Source organism: Peromyscus eremicus, chromosome 3, assembly GCF_949786415.1.
Source record: "Peromyscus eremicus chromosome 3, PerEre_H2_v1, whole genome shotgun sequence".
Classification (NCBI taxonomy): domain Eukaryota; kingdom Metazoa; phylum Chordata; class Mammalia; order Rodentia; family Cricetidae; genus Peromyscus; species Peromyscus eremicus.
The window spans coordinates 58,979,427-58,997,716 of record NC_081418.1 but is presented as its reverse complement, the minus strand read 5'-3'; the positions used below and the strand labels follow the sequence as shown (position 1 = coordinate 58,997,716).

The following is an 18,290-nucleotide window of genomic DNA, read 5'->3' as shown; positions in this document are numbered from 1 at the left end:
GATTCTGATAAATCACACTTTTATTTTCATTTGATTCTAGAAGTTATAAATTTTCCTTCCTGAGTTTTTGAATGACCTCCTGACCACCCAAGTGTGTACTGTTTAATCTCCATATGTTTGTACGGTTTCTATCATTTCTCTTGATTTTGATTTTGATTCCATATGATCTGATATTTTCATATTTGTGAGATTTGTTTTGTGGTTTAAAATGTTATCCATTTGAGGGATAATTATGTGGGCTGCTAACAATAATGTGTATTCCACAGCTACTGTGTAGAATATTCTGTAGATGTCTGTTAAGTTCATTTGATCTATGGGACGGTTTAATTCAGAAATTTCTCTGTTGATTTTCCCCCCAGGTAACCTATATACCGATGAGGAGTTTTAAAAGTCATCCATTGTTATTGGGCCATCTGCCCCTTTCCATGTAGTAGTATTTGCTTTGTGAAGTTGGCTGCACCAATGTTCAGTCACCTATGTTTATAGCAGTAATTACATCTTGATGGGTAGGTCCCTTAATTAATACGGAAGGTTTCTTTATCTTTTCTGATTGATTTCTGTTTGAAGCTCGCTTTGTCAAATGTGACTGTAATTATTCTGTGAGTCAGGAGCTTGTTTGGAATTTCCACTTCTATCCCTTCCTGTTCAGCGTGTCTATGTCTTTGCTTTGCCAGTAAGTTCTGCATTTTGCAGACAGTGAAAATCTGGGTCTTGTTTTTAAGTCCAGTCATCTAGCTCGCGTCTTTTATTTGATGAGTCACACCATTTACTTTTATGATTATTATTGAGAGGAGTTTTCTGATTCCTGTAGTTTGTTGGTAGTTTTTCTGCCTGGTTCAAATATTGCTTATTTTTTCTTGCTTCTTTATTTTATTTATTTGTTTGTTTGTTTACTTATTTATTTATTGCTGGGTTACTGAGTTGGACACAACTGCTGTTTTCCTAGTTTCTATTTGTTCCTCTGTTACCCTCATGACGTTTGTTCTTTTCTTCTTCCTCATTGTTGAGACTATCTTTCTTTCTTTTTCCTGTGTGTAAAGGATTCCTTAAAGTGGACTATCTACAGTGCTGGCTTGATGATCATGAGGTACCTTTCTTTGGCTTTTCTTGGAAGACTTTAATCTCTGTATTTTTTAAAAGATAAATTTGCAGGATATAGTAATAGCTGGCAGTTATTTACTTTAGGGGTTTGGAATGAATTATCCCCTGTTTTCCTGCCTTTGGGGGTTCCATTGAGAAGATTGATGCTATTCTGACAGTTTGCCTTTGTGATCTGGCGTTTTTATCTTGTAGCTTTTAATGCTGTTTCTTTGTTCTGTAGTCTTAAGATTTGAACTACAATTTGTCATACAGAGGTTGTTTTCTGAATGCCTTTTATGTTTGTGTGTCATATATTTCCCTAGATTTGTGGGAATTCCTGCTACAGTTTTTTTTGGGGTTTTTTTTTTTTTTTTTTTTTTTTTTTGGTTTTTTGAGACAGGGTTTCTCTGTGTAGCTTTGTGCCTTTCCTGGAACTCACTCTGTAGCCCAGGCTGGTCTCAAACTCACAGAGGTCCACCTGCCTCTGCCTCCTGAGTGTTGGGATTAAAGGCATGTGCCACCACCGCCCGCCCACCTGCTACAGTTTTCACTGACTAGGTTTCCTGTGGCTTTAGTTGTTTACCTCAGTCCCCTTTCCTCCACTGTGGAGTCTTAGAATTAGTCCCATGATCATCTCCTTGACTTCTTTAAAGTTGTGGTCTCAATTTTCTTCTCTTTCCTTTGAATACATCATTTCCTCAGTTTTACCTTCCTCTCCTAACATCCTTCTCTTGTCTTGATGATATCTGTTGGTGATGTTTCCCACTGTAATTTTTATTTAACTCACTGAACTTCTCTTCTCCAACATCTCTGTTTTTCCCAAGTCTGTTTCCTTGATGAATTCTCATCCATGTTGTTGATTAAAGGGACCTCAGAGTTGGCACAGGACACACCCGGACTCCAGATTCTTAGCACTAAGGAGATTTACCTCAGAGGGATAATGCCGGGGGGGGGGGGGCTGCCTCTGGATCAGGCAAAGACAGCGGCAGGTGACTCTGCTGGAGTGGTTTTTAAGGAGAAAAACGGGGAAGTCCGTGCCAGGATGAGTTGGTGAGTCCTGATTGGACGTGTTAGTCAGGGTAGCCAAGTAAGGAACTTTGAGGCTGGACCTTGATGGTCAGCTTTAGGAATGAGTCAGGAAGTGGCCAAATTAGGAGTCTAGTGGTTTAGCACAAGAAAGAAGAAGGGAAGGGTGGGACCTGCCACTGCCGTGTTTGAGCCTGTTAGAGCCCTTCATTGATATTTCTTCCGTGTTTCTGACATTTGTTTTAAAAATCAGGGTTCAGAACTGATTTCATCTCATTCTTCTGTTTCTAACTTTTGGAAGTTTCTGGTCATCCTTGTAAGTAGATTTTTAAGTTCTTTGCCCAACACTTCAAAAATTTCAGGATCTGCAGATTTGGTAGCTGAAGAGTTCTGATCTTTTGGAGGGTCCATGCTGCCTTTTCACATTCCAGGTGCTTCTGTGTTGTGATTTGCACAGGTTTGGGTATGGTTGCCCTTCTGGCTTTATTTGGGGGCTCTTCTTAGTTCCTAACCTTCTTTAGGGGTTCAATTTCCGGTGTCTCCCAGAAAGAAGAAATAAAACCACTGTAACATAAACCACACCAATAATAATGTATAGACATACATCTTAAATCAGTTAAAGCCAAGTACTAGACCACCTGTGATCACAGAAAGGGAAATGGAAAAACAATGGAGGCTGTCACGTGCGTCCAGCCTGAGGTCTGTCAGCCACGTGTGACTCAGGATAGCTTTGTAGCACAATACAAAGTCTATACTTACCTGAAACATTATGAGGATATTCTCTCTCTCTCTCTCTCTCTCTCTCTCTCTCTCTCTCTCTCTCTCTCTCCTGGTAACTTGATTTGTGATTCTCAAGCATGAACTTTGTCGATGCCAACATCATGCCACATTGTCAAAAGATTGGACATGCAATAAAGTACGAAGCTGTTTGGTGAAGATGGAAATAACAACGGAATGAAATCAGGGAAGGGAACACGGCAAAGGTGAAAAAGAACAAAGCTGGATTAAATTGAAGAATTAAAGAAAGACAACAGGAAAAAAGACTTAGGGAGAGGGGAAAAAGTGTTATAGAGAGGGAGAAAAAAGATCAAGAGATTTAAGAAACCTGATCACACAATAAAAAGTGGGCAAATAAAATCAGATAAAAAATAAAAGTAAAAACATAAATTTCATTAAAAAATAAAACCAATACAAAGTCTAGCAAAATGGAAAATGAAAACATACATGGAACAATTTTTTTAAACAATAATAAAATACTGGAGCATCTGCTCTCTGGGTCCATTAATTTTGGAGTCAATGGGAAAGGGGTTGGTCAATTTCTGTCTTTCATACTGCTCAAGCTGGTGCTGAGCCTGGACCGGCTGAGCTTCTGTCATTCACAAGCCCTTTCCTTGGTTTCATGTTGCAGCTTCTCCATGTTTTTGTGAATGCTGGATGTATGCCAGTGACCTTTCTCCATCACAGGAAATACATGATATCTCTGATTGCTTTAAAGGTCGTGTCTTTGCCTTGACACTTCAAAGATTTGCTTCAAAATGAAAAACTATAGGTAAATTAATTTCCCTCTGAAAATTCTTTCCAAGGAATAATTCTAAAAATCCTTCAGTCTCAAAATTCATAGTTTTGCAAAACGGAATTATCTCCTAAAATTGTTCATCCCTTACATTCACCCTAGAATCTAATCTTCCACCCTAAAATTCAAATTAGCCTCTCTGTTGTCTTCTGATCCCTGTTAGAAATCTCTTTATTTCTCTTTAGTTCCTTCTGGTTATATTCTCTTCATAATCATGTTCCATGCTTACTAACTTCTGATGCAGGCATGTTTAATATGTCTCTAAATGTTCTGTTATAATTAAATTGCACTTGCATTTTTTCTGGTATAATATTATCTTGTTGCTCATGTCACTGTCTGCCACTGAATCAGACCACTGACAGTCTAGTTTATTTATTTAAGCTTATTTCATTGTTTATTTTTATATTAAATGATATAAAAATTTGAAATCTGTGCAGTTTTTCTACAAATTTTTACTCACTGTTTTTTACCTCATTATTGTATTACTGTTATTTAGCAGTCTGCCTCTAAGTGTAGGAATGTTTCTGTGGTAGCATTACGTCCGCTCACACTGCTGTGCAACCATGACCACACTGCATCACAAGTCACCTCATGAATCCTAACGGGAGAGCTTAGTCCACAAAGCATTAGCTTGTTTCTCTCCTTCCAGCCCTGGAAGCCATTGTTCTACTTTCTGCCTCTATAACTTGTACTGCTGGAGTTAACTTGTACAAGCAGAAGCACATGCTGTTTGTCTCTTGTGATCGGCTTCTTTGACTTAGCGCATTGTTTTCAAGTTTTGTCTATTTAGTGGTACAGGTCAGATTCCACTCATTTTTAAGTTTTCATTCCATATTTCGTCCTTCTTTATTCTGTTGATATTCACTCCGGTCTTTTCCTTCCTTTTGTTTATCATAAACGGTGCTGTTATGAGTGTGGATGGATTAATAGCCACCCAAGTCCTTTCTTTGGTGGAATGAATCCAGCCGTCTAATACTGACTGGTGCAGTAACTCTACGTGTCAGTTTATGCGGCACCACTACACTGTTTTCCACAGCAGCTGCATCGTTCAGCGGCCTTTCTAGCAGTGTTCAGGGATTCCAACTTTACCGCATCCTTGCCTGTCACTTGTTATGTTCACAGTGTTTTGGAGTGTGTGTGTGTGTGTGTGTGTGTGTGTGTGCACGCCTATGTGTGAGTATGTCTGTGCATGTGTGCCTGTGTGTGCATGCTTGTGTATGCCTGTGTGTGAGTGTGCCTGTGTGTAGGTGTCTGTGTGTGTGTATGTGATACTGTGTGTCTCTATGTGTGTGTGTCCCTGTGTGTGTGAGAGAGCCTGTGTGTATACCTGTGTGTGTAAGCCTGTGTGTGTACATACATGTGTTACTATGGTAAGAAGATAATGATTTGCCAGTATTTTCTCTGAATCTGAAGATTGATCTTGTTCTCTGTTTATTGCTCTTGATGTGCAAACCTTTTAAATTCTGAATAAGTCAAACTGTCCTGTCTCATCCTTTGTTGCCCATGATTTTAACATCATTTCTGCTGTTTTGTCCCCACATATTTATGTGCTTGACACTTGGTCCCCTAGATGATTTTGAGAAGTAGTGGGGCTCTATGGGCCTGTGATTGGGCAAATATTTGTGACTCCTTACCCTGTGACTGTGCCAACAAGCTCCCTTGAAATCAGTAACATCTGATTTCACAGGCTCGCCTTAGACAGGGTCTGCCTACAGTCTCACATGAGACACCTGATGTGGACTTTTCAGACATATTGGAACAAGCTAAGATTTCAGGACTGCTGGGCATGGAATGACTATATCTTTCATTGTGAGAAGGATGTGAACTGTTGGGGCTAGTGCTGGAATACTGAGGTTTGGTTATGCTTTGAGTACGTCCTCCAAAATTTCACACACTGGATTCTTCGCCCCTGTTGTGATGCTGAGAGGAGATGAAGCCTTTACAATATGGGGTACAATGGAAGGTAATTAGGTCTCAAGGGTTCTTCCTTCAAGATATGAATGCTCCCCTCCAGAGTGTGTCTCTGTGTCTGGCACTTCCCTTGGAGTCTTTTCCTGTCATCAAGACTTTTGTACACATGGCTTATGCTGGATAGTTTCATGTCAACTTGACATAAATTAAAGTAATTTGAGGGGAGGGAACCTTAGTTGAGAAAATGCCTCTGTAAGATTGGGCTGTGGGCAAGCCTGTATTTTATTAATTGGTAATTGATGGGCGAGGGCCCAGGCAATGTGGGTTGTGCTATCCCTGGACTGGTGGTCCTGAGTTCTATAAGAAAGCAGGCTGAGCAAGCCATGGGGAGCAAGTCAGTAAGCAGCACTCCTCCATGGCCTCCGCATGAGCTCCTGCCTCCAGGTTCCTGCCTTATTTGGGTTCCTGCCCTGACTTCTTTCGATGAACAGTGCTATGGAAGTGTAAGCTGAATAAACCCTTCCCTCCCTAAGTTTCTTTGGCCATGGTGTTTCATCACAGTACGAGTAACCCTAACTGAGACATGGCTCCACCATGCAGCCCTCGTGAGAGCCCAGCAGACGCCGGCATCATACTCTGGAGTGTCTGGACAAGTGAGCTAAAACCTCCGCCTTTGTAAAATGCCCATCCTTGACTGCTGTTTTACACAACACAAGACTGTCTAGGAGACCCCACACTGGGCCCTGTGAGACCAGTGTGACGATGCTTTGGTTCTCAGTTTTCTTAGAGAACTTTTCAGTCTGGGCCTCGTACTTAGGACTTCGGTCCATTTTGAGTTAAATTATGTAAAAGATATTGGGTAAAATTTTAAATTCACCTCTTTGCATGTGGATACCCAGTTTCCCCAGCACATTTCGTTTGAAAGAATGTTTTCCCCATTGAGAAGGTTTGATTCATTTGCCAAAAATCATTTGATCATGTATTAAATGGTTCATGTCTGGGTTCTCTACACCTCACTCCGTGTCATTAGTACATTGTAGCTTTGTAGTAAGTTTCAAAGTCAGGAAGCATGCACCTTTCTTTTTTTTCCAATATGATTGGCTTTATTTAATGTTTCTTGCTATGTTCTGTGTTTTAAACACGTGTTCCCTCTCAGATGCTTCAACACTCGACTGTGCCACGAAAGCACTGAGCTCACTCATTACTGGATCAATGCTATCTCTTCACCCAGTGCTTCTGGAATTTAACCTTTGCTTAATTTATGACCCCACATATCAGCCATTCTTGAAGTCACTCTAGAAGTACACACGTCACTGTGTGACAGGGTCACAAGCCTGGGTAGCAGTATCTGTGGTTCTGCGTGGTCCATTTGATAATCTCTTCCACATCTCAGAGTTTCCCTTTGGTGATAAGAAGGCCTGAGGATCTAGGGGGCATGTGTCTATCCACCAAGCTGCAAAGAGAATGTGCATAGGACAGAAGTAATGAATGGGAGAATGGAGGGTGGTACATGGGCAGCTCTGTGAAGCAGAGAAAAACGTGAGTGAGACAGGGCAACTGGGATGCTCATGGAGCCCCATGGCCTGCTTTTGTAACTGTCTTGTGTCAAGAGCATGACCCCAGAGTCAAATGCAGGGACATGAGGCCAAATAAAATTTTCAGCAATTGAGGACTTTGCCTTCTTTGTGAAAGGCAGCACTGGTTGTCTCTTGTTACTGTTCCTTTGAGACTCTAGGGTAAGTGGGAGTGTATGGACCTGGGGAGGAGGGATGATGCATACAGAGCTATAAGCTACAGCTAGAGGGCACAGATGGTCCCCGGGATGATATAGGCAAACAGTGGTGGGACTTTGGACCTTACTAATGGCAAAGGGGAAGTGATGGGAGCAGGATTTGTGACACAGGCTTTACTTGGTGCATTTTTTAAAAGAGGAACGTGAAGTTGGGTGGGTAGGGAAGTGGGGAGAATTGGTAGGAGTTGGGGGAGGGAGAGAATATGACCAAAATATATTGTATGAAAAAATTTTAAAGAGAACACCAAGTTGGGTAGATACGGAAGGGGTGGATCTGGGAGGAGTTGGGGGAGTGGGCTGAATGTGATCAAAATACACTGTATGAAATTCTCAAAGAACTGGTAAAAAATGAAGACAAAGAAGCAGCTGGATCTTCAGGGTAAAGTATAAGGTCTCCCAGTCTCGTAGGTGTGGGCTGTATGAGAATGGCTGTCATAATTTCACCTCAAAACACTGCCATTGCCAAGACGTAGAGCACTAGGGGAGAAACATTTTTAAAGGTTTATTCTATTATTTTTAAGTCTCTCTCTCTCTCTCTCTCTCTCTCTCTCTCTCTCTCTCTCTCTCTCTCTCTCTCTCTCTCTCTCTCGTGTGTGTGTCTGTGTGTGTGTACCATGGGTGTCTGCAGAGTCCAGAGGCACTGAATCCCTGGAGGTGGATTTATAGGTGGTTGTATGCCGTTGCCCTGTGTGCAGTACGGTATGTGCTCTTAACTGCTGAACAATCTCTCCAACCACAGAAGGAAGATGGGTTGTGGTACTCACCAAGGGGGGGGGGGGAGACACACAGAGAAAACTAGTGTGGCTGCAGCTCAGCCTTCACCTTTCATGGCTGTGTCTTGGCAGTTCGCCACCTCTGCTAAAAGCCTGTCTGCTCTGATTGGCTGATTGGCTAAGACTTGGGTTCTTACCATAAGACTGCGCTTGCAAGTTAGGTCGGGGGTCATCTGTATAGTAAGCTACAGCGTGCGGTGGGTGGAGGCAGCTTTGGGCCAAATTGAATTTACTTTACAAGTTTGTAAATATAAATCTGGGGGTTGGCAATAAACTGCAATAGTAACAACTCTGTCTGCTTTGTGTACACAACAGCGATATTATCAGAGAGCCAGCAGGGAGGCCGTCTCTAAATATTTGTTGGGCGAATCAATAAATGGTATGAACTATTTTTTCTAGTTGTGTGCTTTGAGATAGCTGTACTTTACAGTTTGTATAATGACCAGCATGATGTATCTGGGTGGTGAGTGAATTGGACGGTACTCCAGCATGTATTGGGAACCATCCCCATCAAGAAGGAGAAGCAGTTTGGAATTTTCTGAAGCTCTTCCACCATTCTTGGCTGAAACTTATAATGGGGGAAACTTTATGAGGCACCGGGTTGGTGTTAATGTAGAATCTCAAAACAAATGGTATCAGCAACCCTCCCCCCTTTCTATTAGCAACCCCAGATTCCACTGGGGGGCCACTTTCCCCTTCCGTCAGGCTAAGTGTCCTGATGGGACAATGTCTTCAGATCTGGGAATAAAGCATGGGATTTAAACTGACCTGGAACTGCAGATCCTATGTCCAGGCACTCTATTTCAGGCATGGGTACACGGCCTGGCTTGGTCACATCAGCAAGTCTAGAGGTCCTGGGTCACACTGACAGAAAAGGCTTCTTTGTCTGCAGAACTTGAAACCCAAAGGCTGCACAGCAGGGGCTGTGGCTGCTGTTTGCCACCCCGCCTCCCTGCCCACCCTGCACTGCCTGGAGCTGCCAAAGATCACCTTGAGCTTGAAGACGAAGACCATGTGCTGGAGGCAGACCCCAGAGATGGGGAAAGTTTCTCCTGCTGCTGTTGCCTGAGTTCTGAGCTCAGCCATGCTTGAATGCTACTGCTGTTGAATGAATCCTGCTCCCCACACAAAATGCTAGGATGCACTAGGGTACAGTAACTGATGTCTGACTGGTTCCCTCAAGGCCTCCTGAACAAGGGTGCAATTTCTGGGAGACTTCAAGTGTACTCCAACTGGGCTGTGAAGAGATACCAGGCGCCCGGGACAGGCAGTCGAAAGGCATTCGGGTATGTGGGGACAACTTTTGTCGGTCAAGGTTGTATTCCTTAGGAAGCTGTGTGTGAACTCAGACTCTGCAAATGCACTTATAAAATGTATGTTCATACACATATAAATGCATATATATATTACACCACAACATTATTATGTGAATTCTTTTACAATACCATGATACATGGCGGTTACATGTAGAATGAACCATGTTTTCCTTTTCAAGAGGCCTTGATTTCCATTTCTAGTAAAACAGAGAGACTGAGTATGCACAGAGACACGTTGACTCTTAGCTTCACAGTTTATTTAGAAGGACACTTACCATAGAGCACAGAGAGGAAGTTAAAGGCTACTTCCCTTGCTGGGTCTACCAAATAGAAGACACTATATACCGTTTTAGCAGGAGCAGGATATGGAAAATACCTAAATTAAATGTTATTAAAAGAGCGAAGCAGTCACAAGATTCCAGCTAAAAGATCACTAAATAAGAATGTATGGAGTACATGTAAATATCTATATTTAAAGAATCCAAAACAAAGATTATTATTAAAAAAGTTCCATGTGCACCGTAAGCATGTAGGTTTTCCTTCCCATGTGTACTTTTAGACAACAGAATTGTCAAAGAGTTCACTGTGTTAGATTACATACATTGCTCTAAAGTGGCATGGAACGTAATTATCACAGAAAAGCACAGTTGGCATCATTTTGTGGCAATTTATGCTCAGGGTAACCTTCCAGAGTTCTTTTACTTTGGAATTTTCTGTAGACAATCAAACCACCAGAACAGACTTGTGCAACAGTAGGTTGTTTTCTTGCATTAAACTGAAGACATCTTTCTAATTAAATAAGGAACGGAGGATATGAATGGGTGTTTACGGCTGTTAATTTCTAAGTACACCGCATCCTAGACAGTTCAAGACACTTTAATCTCCACCAAGAACAATAACAATAAAAACATTTTTTAAATGTTAAATCTGTTAAATCCACCATCATGGTTAAAACTGGTACAAATTGGTCGAGTAGGTCCAACAAACACTGCTGTACATGCTGGCATATTGGCAACTGATACATACTCAATAGAGTTCAAAAGATCTTATAGCCAGTCATGGTGATGCACTCCTTTAATCCCAGCACTTGGAGGCAGAGGCAGGATAATCTCTGTGAGTTGAAGCCCAGCCTGGAGAGTTCCAGGCCAGTCAGTGCTACACAGAGAAACCCTGTCTCAAATAAGTAAGTAGTAAATAAATAAATGAATGAATGAATGAATAAATAAATAAATAAATAAATAAATAAATATCTAGCCTCTCTTCTTGTTTTTTGCCATGGTTCTTCAAGAGATCCGTTCTAAAAATACATTGTTAAACTTTTTTTTTTTAACAAGTTTTCTTTCTCTTCCTCAAACTGAGGACATTTCCCCTCTAGTTCTCCTTGCTGCACTTCAGAATTCCTTTCCATCTGCTCACGGCACCAAAGCTCTGCCTCGAAGTCCCTCAGCTTTTAAACTTTTTCTTGGGCCTTCGTGTCAAACTCCTGCTCCTTCTCCATCTGCATCTTGGTGGCACGGTCCCGCCTTCTGTCTGCACCACAGCGTTCTAGCAAGTGGCCCTTCCTGCTTCTGTGGTCCTCACAGTGTACATGATTAGTCCTTCAAGTCCCACACGTTTGTTCGTATCAGCATAATTACTTAGAATTATGAACACACAACATTCACCATTTCCAACCCCAGCCACACCCCAAGGCTGCCTCCCTCTCTGACTCCACTGTTCGCAACTTCCCTGATAGTATTAATGCCGACCACGCAGGACAAGGGGTACAGGCCTCTGTCTTCTAAACACCTCGTTCCTTCTTCATCATGTGCTTCTGGAAATCCATATTGGTTCATTTTATGTGCATGGATTTGTCTCATTATCTGTTTTTTAAACTGCTGACGTCCTTCCAGCGTCTGCTTTGGCAATTGTGGGATAATATTCACCTTTTCACATAAACCTTCTGTAAACTCAATATCCAATGGCGGAAATCCATGTCCTGATGGAGCAATGAAGTATGAACAGCAGAGTGCCCCGTTACCAGGCATCTGACGTCTGTTCACGGGAGACTCCGCTTTTAAGTAATCCTCAGGTTTACTGCCCATGCAGTCGTTAGCAGGCGGCCAGCAATTACTGTTAACCACTGCATCTCCAAATCATGTCCTCAGCAGTAACTGAACACCACCTTCTCTGAGGAAAACTTCAGATTGCTCCACCTGTCCCGTCCTTTATTCTGGGGAAGGACCTGGATTCTCTGGTGTGTACAAATCTGTGAGAACAGCAGGCTAATTGGTGTTGACTTTTCCAGCCCAGCTCACCTGCTACCGCAGGGTGAATTGAAAGCCCCTTTTCACTGACTGTCTGTAGGCTTGATTTGGGAGGTTGGCACATGCCACCCCAACCTTCAAATTCTTCCTGCCGCCTTCTTGGCTTCCGGCACTACTTCAGCAGCATTAGCGCTCCTGCTTAACCGCCATGTTTGTATTGTCCTCTTCTTAAAGTATATACACTGTATATTCTTCTTCTGGGGACTCCTCTCCTTAGACAAAGTCCAGGTGGAAACCATTGCTAGAGGATGCAAGTCTACCTGATTGGCAGTTCCAGAGAATGGCCTGAGAGCTGACCCCATTCTCATCTCCCTACTTTGCACCTTGCAGCTGTCCAGGGAGAAAAGAAGTGTTTCTGTACTTACATAGTTCATAAATGAAAGTTGAATGCAGAGCAATGTGTGCATCGTGCTATTTGTTAAAAGGCTGTGGGGGGAGGGATAATTCCTGATAAAGATGTGTGTTGCTGACGACCCTGACGGCCTGGCAAATGTCACATTAAATGGCCACTACCAGCAGAGCAAGATCAGAATGTCTTGCTGAGACTCTGTGCCACTAAATGTAGAGCTCAAAGCAAAAACAGACAGACAGACAGACACTGCATTGTAATGAAAGTGATAATTAATTCCTTATAAACAGGAAAGATACAGTAAAATAAAATCTCAGGGCTGGGGATGTAGGTAAAGTGCTTGTGAAGTGCTTGCTCAGTACACATGCTCTATCCCCATCACCACACAAACACAGTGTGGTGGGGCAGGCCTGTGATCCCAGCACCTGGAAGGACCTGACGTTCTAGGCCACCCCCAGCTACATAATTCACAACCAGCCTAGGATACACGAGGCCCTAGCTTTACTTTTTGAAATAAAATAAATTAAATTTGATGGAAAGTGCTTATTATAAGGAAGAGTGCAGTCTCCTAAATTGTGGAGCTAAATGCAGAACAGATCAGAGCAGCCTTGGTGGCGCCCTTCCAAGACGGAAAAACCAGGAAAGAGAAGCGAGAGAATGGGCGACACACGTAGTACGAGCGCGCCACCTACTGGTGAGAATGGAAGAGCGTGCTTCGACTTGTGGAGTCTCCTGATAAAAATTTACAGGAGAAAATAAAGCCTGTCTCCCAATGTGATTTCTGAATTCCACTGTTACTCTCATTGGCTCATCCTTTGTGAATGAATTTGCTTTACGAAACCATATTGCAACACAACAGTTTGTATATTCTTTGTAATCTGTGCAAATCCCCACATATAAACACCATGTGCATTTATTTGTTCCTACATGCATAGGACAGTTTGGGAAGGAAACATTCAAGCTAGAAATAGTGATTGCTTCTAGGGAGAGAACAAGCCCGGAAGATGAAGCTGGTGAGTGATGATTTCGCTGTGTACTTATTTGTGTATTTTGACCATTTCTTAGTTATAAAGGTAACTTAAATCATTAAAGAAAAAGTTTAAGTCGGAGGAAGATTTCTCTTTGATCTTCCCTATTATCTCTAAGCAACACCTGTTTGACTCTATTACTACACTTGCTTTGATTATTTTATTTCTTTAGTAACACAATATTCCCATCCATCCACAACCAAACATACCACACGTACCCGAGGCAAGAGGCTCAAAGTAAAGAAGCCCGGAAGCAAAAGTGCAGAGAAAAAGCTCAGAAACTCCTTATCAACGTAGAATAAACATGGGGGAAAATCTCTTTACTTTTAAAATAAAATATCAGCGAAGGCTCTGTCTGGGACTCGGTACAATATGGCTGCTTCTGCATTGAAGGGTATAAATATTTAAACATAGGGTGAATTTGATCAGAGAGCCCTCACCAAAGCCTGCCAAGGGATGCAGTTCTCAGCAGAGCCTGCATTAAAGGGGCTCTGCCCTTTCTTACCACTCACCACTCATTTGTGCCAGCAGCAGATACCATGACCTTCAAAAGTTTCCAAGTTGTCATTTGATGCTTTAGAAGTTGAGATTGGCTATTATTGTCTACCTGACAACAGTCTACACAGGTTTTGTATGTTTTTTTAAGTTGTGAGATATTTTTATGTTGCAAATTTTCTTTTTTCTAAATTCATCTTTTGTTTTCAACTTTATGTCTTTGGCATATGAAAACCATGTGTTCTTTTTAAGAAATTATTTATGGCTTCATGTCTTGATGAAGAAAGTGTGCCCAATTCTTGGACTCTAGATATAGTTTGCTATATTTTGTCTTAAGATTTTCATTACCTTATTTCTTTTATACAGATTGGAATGTAAATTCCCTCCTGTGGACCTGAGAATTTTTTGTTTGTTGTTTTTTATTTTTGCCTTTTGAGACAGGGCCTCCCTCTGTAACCAGCCCAACAGTTTATGATCCTCCTGCCGCAGCCTTCCGTGTTCTGGGATGAAAGCCTCTTGGAGTTTCACACTGTGAAGTAGCCACCCAGCTTCATCTTCACTGGGCCCTCTGTAGGAGTGTATGGTCTTAACCACTGAGCTAACTCTCCAGCCCTGCCTCACTTAGGCTCGCTATTGCTGATGAAATACCACGACCAGAAGCAACCCGGGGAGGAAAGGATTGGTTTCACTCACACTTTCATATAACAACTCATTGCCAAAAGCAGTGAGGGCAGGAACCTGAAAGCAGAAGCTGATACAGAGGCCATGGAGAGGTGTTGCTTACTGGCCTGCTCAGCCTTCTTTCTTATAGAACCCAGGACCACCAGAATAGAAAATTAAGGCTTGCCTACACCCCTAATTATGGAGACATTTTCTTAATTGAGGTTCCCTTCTCTCTGATGACTCTAGCTTGTTTCAAGTTGACATAAAACTAGCCAGCACAAGGCTCAACTTCTCACCACTTTTGAAGTTCATTTCCAACATTTCTTTCTGGTCCTTTTACCAATAATATTACTAAAAATAAGGATTGAAAGGACCCTTTTTGGTTATGCATTCCTAAGGAGCTTCGACATTATTGGAGCTTCTCTTTCGTGTGTAATCACCATTTCAACTTTACTTAGCGGTTATTTTGAATTATGTAAGGTTTGCCCCACCTGGAATATCTTCTGCTTCTGTTTATTACTTAAGAGTGTGTAAGTCTTTTCTCTTGAATGGATTTAATACCTAACAAAGTAGGGGTAACACTTTTAAAAGGTGTTTTCAATTGCTGGGGACAAATCTCAGCCACAGAGGATGATCCAGCATGTGCAAGGACCTGTGCATGACTGCCCAGCACTGAAAAAAGAAAGATGGGTGAACCCAGAGGGTGAGATCCACACACAGAAACCACAGCTACAATGGGAAGTCAATGCAATGCATCAGTTTGGAAGGCATGAATATTGTCATCATAGAGAGTGCTTCTATGCAAGAGCATGGAATGTCTCCACTTTAAACTGATTTTGTTTCCTGTTTTTCAACAGGACTGCATTTTTATAACTAGTTATTGAGCATCTGTGCCCTGTTTGAGTTCCTCTTGGGTTGCCTCATTTTTCTGCTGGGTTGTCACATCCTCCTCCCCTGCCCACCAGGGTGGAATCCCTCTCCATCCTGTGTCATCACTGTGCCCTTACTTTTCTTTTTCTTTTTTCGGAGCTGAGGACCAAACCCAGGGCCTTGCACTTGCTAGGCAAGCGCTCTACCACTAAGTTAAATCCCCAACCCTGCCCTTACTTTTTTTTTTATGGTTTTAGAGTCATACCTATTACTCTGTACAAAAAAAAAAAAAAAAAAAAAATCAACTCTTCTCATGATTAACCCTGGCAAAAATGAGATGGGCTTCTGCCTTCTTTGGGGGGAGAGAATGGCTTTTCTTTGGCTTACTTGGTGTACATGGAATGTATCCATATCTGCGCTACTCACTCAAGTTTATGGCTGTGCACCACTGCCCTGGAGAGGCACGCTAATGTCTTATGTATTCCCTGCACTGTTGGTGAATATTTGTGTTGTTTTCTAGCGTCCGACTGCCCTGAGTCTTCTAAAAATGCTCTGATGTGGACTTGCAGGTTTTTCTCCAAAGCACCGTTCTTTACAGCTTTCGTGCATGTAAGTAAAGTAATTTTTGAATCTAAATTTTTCATTGTTTATATATATTTATTATATCTTTTTTCATTACATATAATATAATAATATAATACATATTAACATTGAAAACAGTTTCAGAGATCAAAAGTCTTTAACTGTGACATTTCCTCATGGTATTAATTAATTAATCAATTGATCAAAATGACAAAATTTATGCAAACATTTGTAAAAGAATTTGTCAGAAACTTTGAAGTTTGGGAAATGTACCTCTCAATGGCTGAAGGAGTCTTCTTAATACACACACACACACACACACACACACACACACACATATATATGATGTCATATTGTTCTAGAATGAGACAATGTTTGGCATTAATGCTATTCCTGTTTTTTCCTCTTACTTTGACCAGTGCTGGCACTGAGCAATCTTTTCCACATAAATAAATCAGCAGGAATGGGAACAATCTTGCTATGCTGATGCCAGTCCGTTCCTTGAACCCCTTTAAGATAAATGCCCCAGGCAGTATGGAGGGCTACCATTAATTTTTAATGGTCCATTAGTGGATACACCTGCCTCCCTTTTTGTTGAAAACAAAATGGTGGAAACTGCTTGGCTTGCAGAAGGACTCATTAGCCAGCCATTAGAGCCTGTTTGTCAGTATCTGGGACGTATACCAAAAACTATTATCAAATGACTATAAATTCTATCTCTTACTTGAGAAGCATTCTGCTTAAACTAATCAATCTAAAATGTTTGAGAAATTTGAAATATTGTGAGTTTTAATAGTTTAATAGTTACTGTGAATCTTTTTAGAAAATGTCCTGGTTAGTTTTTATTGTCAACTTGATTCAACCAAGAGTGCCCTGGGAAGAGGGACCCACAACTGAAGAACTGCCTGGATCAGATTAGCTTGTGGGTATATCTGTGGGGCAATCTTCTAGATTTCTAGGGATGTAGAGGGGACTAGTCCACTTTGGGGGCACCATCCCTAGGCAGGCAAGCCTGGGCTATATAAGAAAGCTGTCATGATAGAACTCTCATCCAGTGACTGATGGAAGCAGATGCAGAGATGCAGAGATCCAAGCCAAGCCCCAGGTGGAGCTCCAGGAGTCCAAGCGGCGAGAGAGAGAGAGAGAGAGAGAGAGAGAGAGAGAGAGAGAGAGAGAGAGAGAGAGAGAGGAGGCATTATATGAGCAAGAGATATTGAGACTATGATTGGAAAAAGCACAGGGCAAATAGTCAAACTAGTGTAAACACATGAACTGTGAACCAATAGCTGAGAAGCCCCCATGGAACTGGACCAGGAGATAAGTGAGACAGTTGATTACTTGAACTGTTTAGGAGGCCCCCAGGCAGTGGGACTGGGACCTGTCCTTGGTGCATGAGCTGGCTTTTTGGAACCTAGGGCCTATGCTGAGACATTTTGCTCAGCCTTGGTGTAGGGAGGAGGGGACTGGACCTGCCTGAACTGAATCTACCAGGCTGAGCTGAATCCCCAGGAAAGTCCTTGCCTTGGAGGAGGTGGGAATGGGGGGTGGATTGGGGGGAAAGGCTGGGGGTGGGAGGAGGGAGGACAGGGGAATCTGTGGCTGATATGTAAAATTAAGTTAATTATAAAAATAAAATGTAAAAAAGAAAGCTGTCAAAGCAGAAGTCAGAGAGCAAGCAGTCAGTGTACCTCCACAGCCTCTGTTGCGGTTCCTGCTTGAGTTACTTCAGGGACGGAGGAAGCCAAATAAACCCTTTTCTCCCCAAGTTATGTTTGGTCTTGGTATTTATCGAGCAATAGAAAGTAAGCCGGTACAGACAGCTTTTTAAGTGGAAAGATGTTCATTCCTAGAAGAAGACGACAAACTAATACACTGAATTGGATTCGTACATTGCCAGATGTCAGCAGCTGTCATGTGTAGACATCTTGTGTTATCTAAACTCCTATGTCTCCTGATAATTTAAAAGGCGGTTTTAGATGTAATAATTTCTTCACATAATACCAAAAGAGTGGGAAACTTGTCCTTTATCATTATCAATTAAAAGTTCAGTAAACACTCTGTATTACTCCCTTTGCTCATCTCGGTAATGAAACACCCAACACACAGCAACTTAAGGAAGGGAGGGTTTACATGGGGGAGCATACATCCCATGTAGGGCAGGCATGGCCACAGTAACATACTGCGGCTGGTCACGAAGCGTCTGCAGTCAGGAAACTGGAATCCAGCTGCCTTCCCCATATTCTCCTCTTTTTGTTCAGTCTGTGATTGTGGCCCAAGGAACAGTGGTGCTCGTGTTCAAGATGGAGCCTCTTCCTTGCTTGAACTCTCTAGAATCACACTCATAGATGTGACTAGAGGCACGTCTCCTAGGCAATTCTAAACACAGCCAAATGGACAATGAAAACTGACCATCATATACTTCATTACGATCAAACATTCAGGGCTCACAGTACCCAAGATGACTTACGTAAGTGGTGTGTGCCCTTGCTTCTAGGGATATATAGCTGTTTCTCTCTTGTAATGATG

At 42.0% G+C, this 18,290-nt stretch overlaps 1 pseudogene; it reads right to left on the bottom strand.

Moving 5' to 3' along the window:
• Nucleotides 1–10,768: 10,768 nt before the first annotated feature.
• On the bottom strand, nt 10,769–13,695 carry LOC131906287 (septin-7-like; annotated as a pseudogene).
• Between the last annotated feature and the right edge of the window lie 4,595 nt (nt 13,696–18,290).